Here is a 7,854-nt window from a genome sequence, read left to right on the forward strand (position 1 = left end):
ATCGCCTCATCCAAGCTAACTGTTGGGGGGGTCCACCTGGTACAACTGTTAAAAATACTCACCCAATTTTCTAAACCCCAAACATGATCTAGAATCCGCCCATCCGCTGGGTCGGACTGCATTTCATCGTGAGGGGGGGTTGGGTTCAGTTTTTCGGGGCTTGGTGGGCGGGCGAAGGTCATTTCCAAAGAAAGGGCCTTTCCCCCCCCTCAGCAAGTTTCCTGAGAACTTTTCCCTTGTCCCTTCTCAGCAGTGCCCCGGCCCTACGCCCCATGGAACGACACAAACTTTGTTTCCCATTCACCCAGCCTTGTGACATGTTCAGGGCCTCTAATTCTCCGGGGGAGAGGAAATTCTCCCTTTGTCCTTGGGGGTACCCCAAATGACTCCTGACTGCTTTAAATGTTACGCGCTTGAAAAACTCCCCCAGAGCAACTGGGTCTGTCAGGTTGCTGGGTTCTGTGAGTCGGTCAGAGACTGCCATGGTGAACCCACAGGCACACTCCTCCTCCCTCAGTCTGTCCAAGTGGAACACCTTAGGGTGGACACTGGAGGGACGGGGAGTTTTGAAGTGGCCCGTAGGGTAGCCACAACCAGCCTATGGTCGGTGCCACAGAACTCGGCACTCAGATAAACCCTGCAGTTCTGGAGGATCCTCCATCGCGTGCTAACAAGAATGTGGTCGATCTCCTTGGCCACTGTACCCGTATCACTGTACCAAGTCCAGCGATGCGGGTTGGAGTGCTGGTACCAGAAGCCAGAGATCCTCATTTTCTGGGACCTAGCAAAGTCCCAGAGAAGGAGGCTATTCTCGCTGCTGGGATCAGCTCCCGAGCCATGGGGGCCGACAGACATCTCGTAGCCAGCTCGGTCACAGCCGGATACCCCATTGAAGTCGCCCAGAACAATGTGAATATCTCGCCGGGGGCAATCGTCTGCCACAGATGCGAGTTTGGCGTAGAACGCCTCTTTCACATCGATTTTATATACATCGGTAGGAGCGTATACAGCAATAAGAGACATGAAGCCAAAAGCATGCTTCAGTCTCAATGCCATAATATGCTCATCAACCGGTGTCACCTCGACTACTGCGGGCTGAAGTCGACTGGAGATGGCTATGGCTACACCCTGGAGGTGGTAACCATCGCTGCGGCCCGACCAGTAGTAGGTGTAACCACCCACACTGATCGTGCCGCTACTAGGTTTTCTCACCTCAGAGAGGGCAGCCACCTCAACTCCCAGTCGCTTCAATTCCCGCGATAGCAGAGGTAACCGCTCATCCTGCCGCAAGGACCGAATGTTCCAAGCGCCTACCCGGAAAGCACACCTGAGATTAAACCTCAGGTGGTCACTCCGGGTGCATGCCACCTCTGCCGCCCCCGCCGACACAGCCCCAAATAAAGGGGGTCGGCAGGCTGTGGGACTGCCCATCCACCTGTGGGGTTCCCGAGGGCTTTGCCCAACAAGCTTCATGGTGGGTTGGCGCCTGCCGGGGCGCAGGCGGGACAAGTAACTCTCGCTCCAATCCTGTACCCCGACATTTGTCCTCCCAGCGGGACCCACAGCCCGCCTTACTTGCTGGGTGGGAGGGACAACACCCCTCCCCCCAGCATTTCCATTTATAAAAGACGTTGCCAGAGGGTCATTCTGGGGGAAGGAGGACTGGCAAGGCCCACCTCCCCCGAGCCGCCCCATTACCCCAGGGTGGCTAGGGGGCAGGAGTTGGTACGAAGCCAGAGCCTGTCCACACGCCGGTGGGCCATAACTCCGTACCTCTGGGGCCTCCTGCTGCTCCGAGATCCCCCACAGATTTAGCCTGGGACCGCAAGGTGCCCAGTTACCCATGGGTGGCCATGAGGAGGCACTGCAGAAGCCTTGATGATGGAGAGGCTGTGACCTGGCAGGGGAGACTTATGCAAAACCTGCTCCCTTTTTCGCACTGAGCTAGCCAGGGGTGAAAGCTGCAAGCAAGAAGGCATGCAAGCACTTAACACTATCTAGGCTACCACACCATCGCTTCACATCACCGTGCGAGTGAAGCACCCACCCATGTATATATGTATATATATATATATATATATATATATATATATATATATATATATATATATATATATATATATATTATATATATGTATTTTATATATATATATATATTTTATATATATATATATATATTTTATATTATATATATATATATTATATATATTTATATATATATATATATATATTATATATATATATAGATATATATATATATATATAATATATATATATATATATATATATATATATACTTATATATGTATATGTGTATGTGTTTTGTGTGTGTTTGAGTTTTAAAGTATAAGTAAATGTGTGTGTGTTTATATATATATATACATACATATATATATATATATATATATATATATATATATATATATATATATATATATATATATGTATGTATATATATATATAAACACACACACATTTACGTATACTTAAATACTCAAACACACACAAAACACATACACATATACATATATAAGTATATATATATATATATATATATATATATATATATATATATATATATATATATATATATATATATATATATATATTATTAAAGTAAAGTAAAATCAATAATTAGTTAAAGGGCTAAACCAAAGCATTGACTAGTGGAACTAGGCAGTTCCTGCAGTAGCGTTCATCCCACCCCCGTCTTGAGCGCTACCTGTATTCCTTGGCAGAATTGCCTCGGTTATTCCTCTTTTGCCATAGGCCTGGGCTTGACCTCTCTGCCGGTTGCTGTTTTTTTCGATTGGTAACTTTGTTAGGGATTAGGGCGATATATTACACTTTAGTAATATATCGCATAGGTAGTATTTTCTTGTGTCTTGTGGTTTGTGTGTTTTGGTGAAGGAATTAAATAAAATTATTGTGATCATGAGTTTACATATTTTTCCAAATCTCTTTTCACAATTAATAGATACTAATCAATAATGGAAGATAAGTGACTGATAATGAAAGAAAACTTTAATGCATTTATTATAAAAAAAGGCTGAATGATAAATACATAAATGGAAGACCTCATAAATCAATAAACATTTAATGATATGATGTTAACCTAATTAATGAGCATTTAATTTGGAATGAATACTGAATGAAATCAGCGAATGAACAAGAAACTTCATAATCACTATTAGTACTTTAACGCAAGGACTGTTGTTACGTGGTATTTAGCCATTCATACCAGGCCATTTGACTTTTCGTCTATGATTCTGGCTACCGCATTAGGAGAATTAGAGTTCAGCGAGCTGCTCTTCCCCTGAATTCTCTTAGTGACATACCAGCCGTAACAAGTGAGGGCCTGACCGGGATATGTGTGAAATGTCAATTAGCATTCTGTTAATCATTCCTTTTTTGCCATTTGTAACATGTGATTCCCTTGGTGTTGCAATTTTAATGTGCATTTTCTTAGACGTTGTAACGCATGTTCCCGTTGGTATTTTCATTGCAATTGACGCATGTCTCGTGCATTTTGGTCATTAAGACACCGGGTCACTTAATTGTGCAGTCGGTGCATTTCGGTGATCTCTGGTTTTATAAACAATAGTCTTTCTTTAGATTGTAACTTGACTTCTGTTGTTTGCTTGCTGACCATTTATGGTATTTTACTGTTTTTGTGTTTACCTTTTTGTACTTTTCTTTGTGATTTGAAACAGGTTTTGCAATCGATCACACGATTAATACATCCTATCTAGCTAGCTAGCTTATTTTCGCCTGTTTTTCTTCTTGGTGATTCATTATGTTTAGTGTTGAAAGTTTCGTTGACAATCCGTTAGCCGAAGCGCTGTTCGGTCTCACTAAAGCCCAGTGGAGTGAGTTTGCCGCTCATTATTGCATCCCTATTCGGTCATCCTTGCGGAAGGATGAAATTCGTACATTAGTGACTGTCTATTTGTTAGAACACAATGTACTGATTGCGGATGAGCTCTTGTGTCCTCGTGATGTCACGATGGCCCGCCAGTATGACCTGGAGAGCCGTAAATTAGACCTGGAGATGTTTAAGGCAGAGAATAAGCGGATGCGTCTCATGCAGAGACCCAATCAAGAACTTTATCCTCATTTTCGTGTAGAGGATGCAATTAAATTTGTTCCTAAATTCAATGAAACCGAACCAGAGTATTTTTTCATTCATTTTGAACGTGTTGCTGCCTTGCATGGTTGGCCCGAAGATAAGTAAGTATTACTTGTACATAGTGCATTTGTTGGCAGAACACAAGAGGTTTTCTCAGCTCTGGATTTGGTACAATCACAGAATTATTATGTTGTAAATGAGGCTGTGTTAAGTGTTTATAAAAAGATTTTCGTAATTGTCGTAAAGATGGTAAACAAACTTTTGTTGAATTTATCCGCCAGAAGCAACTATTGTGTAAAAAGTCGGTCGAGAGTGAACTTGATGCACACGAGTACGATAAATTATTAGAACTGTTTATACCCGAGGATATAGAGAAGTGCATGTCTGTAAAAGTTCGCTCTCACATTGACGAGTGTGGTCTGCGCACATTAGCCGAGGTCGGTAGTGCTGCCGATCATTTCGCTCTCACTAATCCTAACTACTATTGTAGATCTTATGAACCTTCATTCCCGTCAAACCAGTATAATAGTAAGAGGATGGAGTATAGTACCAGGAGGACTGGACTGCCAGATACCCACAGGACTGTAAATGCAAAGTCGTCAGAAACAGTTGGTGAGAGTAGGAATTTTGCTTCTCGCGGTGAGAATTTTTCTTTTTGCCGTTATTGTAAGAAACACGGTCATGTCATGAATGACTGCTTTGAGTTGGCAAATAAGCGTTCCGACAACAACAAACGTATTTTTCACGTCAATGCTAATAAGAAAGAGGTTGCATCTAAATATCATGGTGATAAACTTGATCTTGGCCTTTCCCCCTTTTCCATGACAGATTCTGCAAATGTGACTCCTTCATTTAAACCCTTTTTTTCTACAGGATTTATTAGTGCTGATGAATCGTGCACGTCTTCTTCCCCAGTCACTATACTACGGGACTCGGCTGCAGATATATCATTGGTGCTCAAAGAGGCTGTTCCTAACCCTGATTGTTACACTGGAGAGATGGTAATTATCAATGGACTGATAGGGTCCAAGAGCATACCTATTTGTGAAGTTTATCTTAAATCTGATTTAATATCCGGTTATGTAAGGGTAGGTGTTGTTGATAGGATACCAAGTGATGGCATTTCATTTCTTATGGGTAATGATCTCGTTGGTGATAAGGTGTGGCCTTGCCCTGTGGTTTCACCTTGTCCCACGAATGAGAACAACACTGTAGATTTAGAGAGGGAGTATCCCGACCTCTTCCCTGCGTGTGCTGTCATCCGGAGTGCAAGTCGTAGAACCTCCCCTCCTATCGAAGCGCTTACAACCGGTACTACATTGTCAGAGGAGAGCCCTTGTGATGTAATTACTGAGGAATTTACTCTAGCTGATTTCTTCGATTCCTCTGCTAAAGTTTTAAGTAAATCTACATCTGATAATTCTGATATAGTGAATTCCAAAGGCACTCCAGTTACTAAAGAAAAGCTCATTGAAGAACAACGTAAAGATCCTGATTTGAAAGTATTTTATGATAGGCTTACCGACATAAGTGAACTTGAAAATTCCAGTAAGTGCTACTATCTCAAGTCAGGAGTTCTTATGTGTAAGCCCTACAATATATCTGCAGACGACACAAGCAAGACCGTACATCAGACTATAATTCCCAAGTCCCTTCAGACTGATGTTTTGAATATTGCACACGACGTTAGTGATCATTTGAGAGTCAAGAAAACTTATTACAAGATTTTAGCTCATTTTTATTGGCCGAAAATGAAGAGAGATGTTATTGCCAATCATGCCATATCTGCCAAGTAAAGGGTAAACCAGGAGCTGGCATCAAACCATATCCTTTGCAACCTATCCCAGTGTTAAGAGAGCCCTTCAGTAAAGTGGTTATTGACTGTGTAGGTCCCCTTCCAAAGACAAAACGGGGTAACAAGTTTCTGTTAACTATAATTGATGTGGCCACCAGATATCCTGAAATTTTTCCCCTCAGACGCATTACTACTAAGAATGTTGTGAAGGCCTTGATAAAGTTTTTCACCCAGGTGGGTCTGCCTACCGTAGTACAGTCAGATCAAGGGTCAAATTTTACATCCAGACTGTATGACCAAGTCATGAAGTCCTAGGGTATACAGCAGTGCAGATCCAGCGTCTATCATCCTCAGAGTCAAGGGGTACTTGAAAGGTTTCACTATACTCTAAAGACAATGATTAAAGCCTTTTGTTTAAAGACTGGTTCTGAGTGGGATGAAGGAATAGATTTGCTTCTAATTTCAGTAAGGGACAGTGTTCAAGAGAGTCTAGGGTATTCACCATTTCAATTAATTTACGGCCATGAAGTGCGTGGACCACTGAAAGTCTTAAAGGAGTGTTGGTTAAATGAGGAGGAAGAAATTCCTATGGCTGCTTATGTGAATAAATTTAAACATAGATTACAAACGGCTATTTCAATAGCCCATAATCACTTAAGTAAAGCTCAGGCTAAAATGAAAGAACAGTTTGATGAAGTAAATAATACTGAAGAAAGAAGCTTTAATAAGGGTGATTTAGTTTTGGCCTTGCTACCTCTTGCTAACCAGCCTCTTCATTCTCGATAAGCGGGTCCATTCTGTATTTTAAAACGAACAAGTGATGTTCATTATGTAATTGGAAACCCTAAGAGACGTAAGAAACAACGTCATGTGCATGTGAACCCCTGAAAAAGTACTATGAACGGGATGATTTGAAGCAAAATATGGAAAACGTACGAGAGGTTTCAATGGTTGTACCTTCTAACGTCAGTAGTGAACATAATGAAATTATTTCTATTGTAGAACCTAATCTCACCAACTCGCTTATTTTAGCTAAACTTGATGATAAACTTAAACATCTTTCTGCTGCCCAAGCAGTAAACATTGGTTCTCTTCTACAGGAGTATGATAAACTATTCAGTGATGTACCTCATCTTTGCCCATTGATGGAACACGGTGTTGAGACTAGGGATGCTCAACCAGTACGCCAAGCTCACTATTGTCTAAATGCAGAGAAGAGGGCACTCCTGCAGACAGAGGTTCAACGCCTGAAGAAGAGGGGATCATCATTCCCAGCCTTAGCCCCTGGGCATCATCACCCGTGGTGCTACTTCCCAAGAGTAGCGTTACTTACCGTCTATGCGTGGACTACAGGAAGGTGAATGCGGTAACTGTGGCGGACTCGTTTCCCCTCCCGGGGATGGATGACATCATTGATGATTTGAGGAAGGCACGCTACCTGACGAAACTGGATCTTCTCCAGGGCTACTACCAAGATCCGTTGACTGAGTGGGCGAGGCCGATTTCTGCGATTGTCACTCCTCCCGGCCTCTACGAGTTCAGGGTTCTTCTTTTCGGGATGAGGAACGCCCCAGCGACCTTTCAGCGACTCATGAATTACCTGACGGTGGAACTGGAAGGCGTTCGTTGTTACCTCGATGACCTCGTAATCTGGAGTGACTCCTGGGAGGAACATTTGGTCCGCCTGCGGGCGCTCTTCTCGGCAATGTCGGCCGCCAATCTCACGGTAAACCTGCAGAAAGGTGAATTTGGACACGCCCATGTCACCTTCCTGGGTCACGTAATCGGTCAGGGCCAGGTCGCACCTGTAGCTGCAAAGGTGGAAGCTGTTCTACAGTATCCCGCGCCCGTCGACAGAAAAGGCTTGATGCACTTCATGGGGATGGCTGGCTACTACAGACGGTTCTGTAAGAACTTCTCTCAGGTATCT

At 42.9% G+C, this 7,854-nt stretch overlaps 1 pseudogene; it reads left to right on the forward strand.

Annotated features, from left to right (window-relative positions):
- The first annotated feature begins 4,665 nt into the window (after positions 1-4,665).
- LOC119579669 lies at positions 4,666-7,285 on the forward strand (annotated as a pseudogene).
- Positions 7,286-7,854: the final 569 nt, after the last annotated feature.

The sequence above is a fragment of the Penaeus monodon genome, chromosome 12 (assembly GCF_015228065.2).
Source record: "Penaeus monodon isolate SGIC_2016 chromosome 12, NSTDA_Pmon_1, whole genome shotgun sequence".
Taxonomy (NCBI): Eukaryota; Metazoa; Arthropoda; class Malacostraca; order Decapoda; family Penaeidae; genus Penaeus; species Penaeus monodon.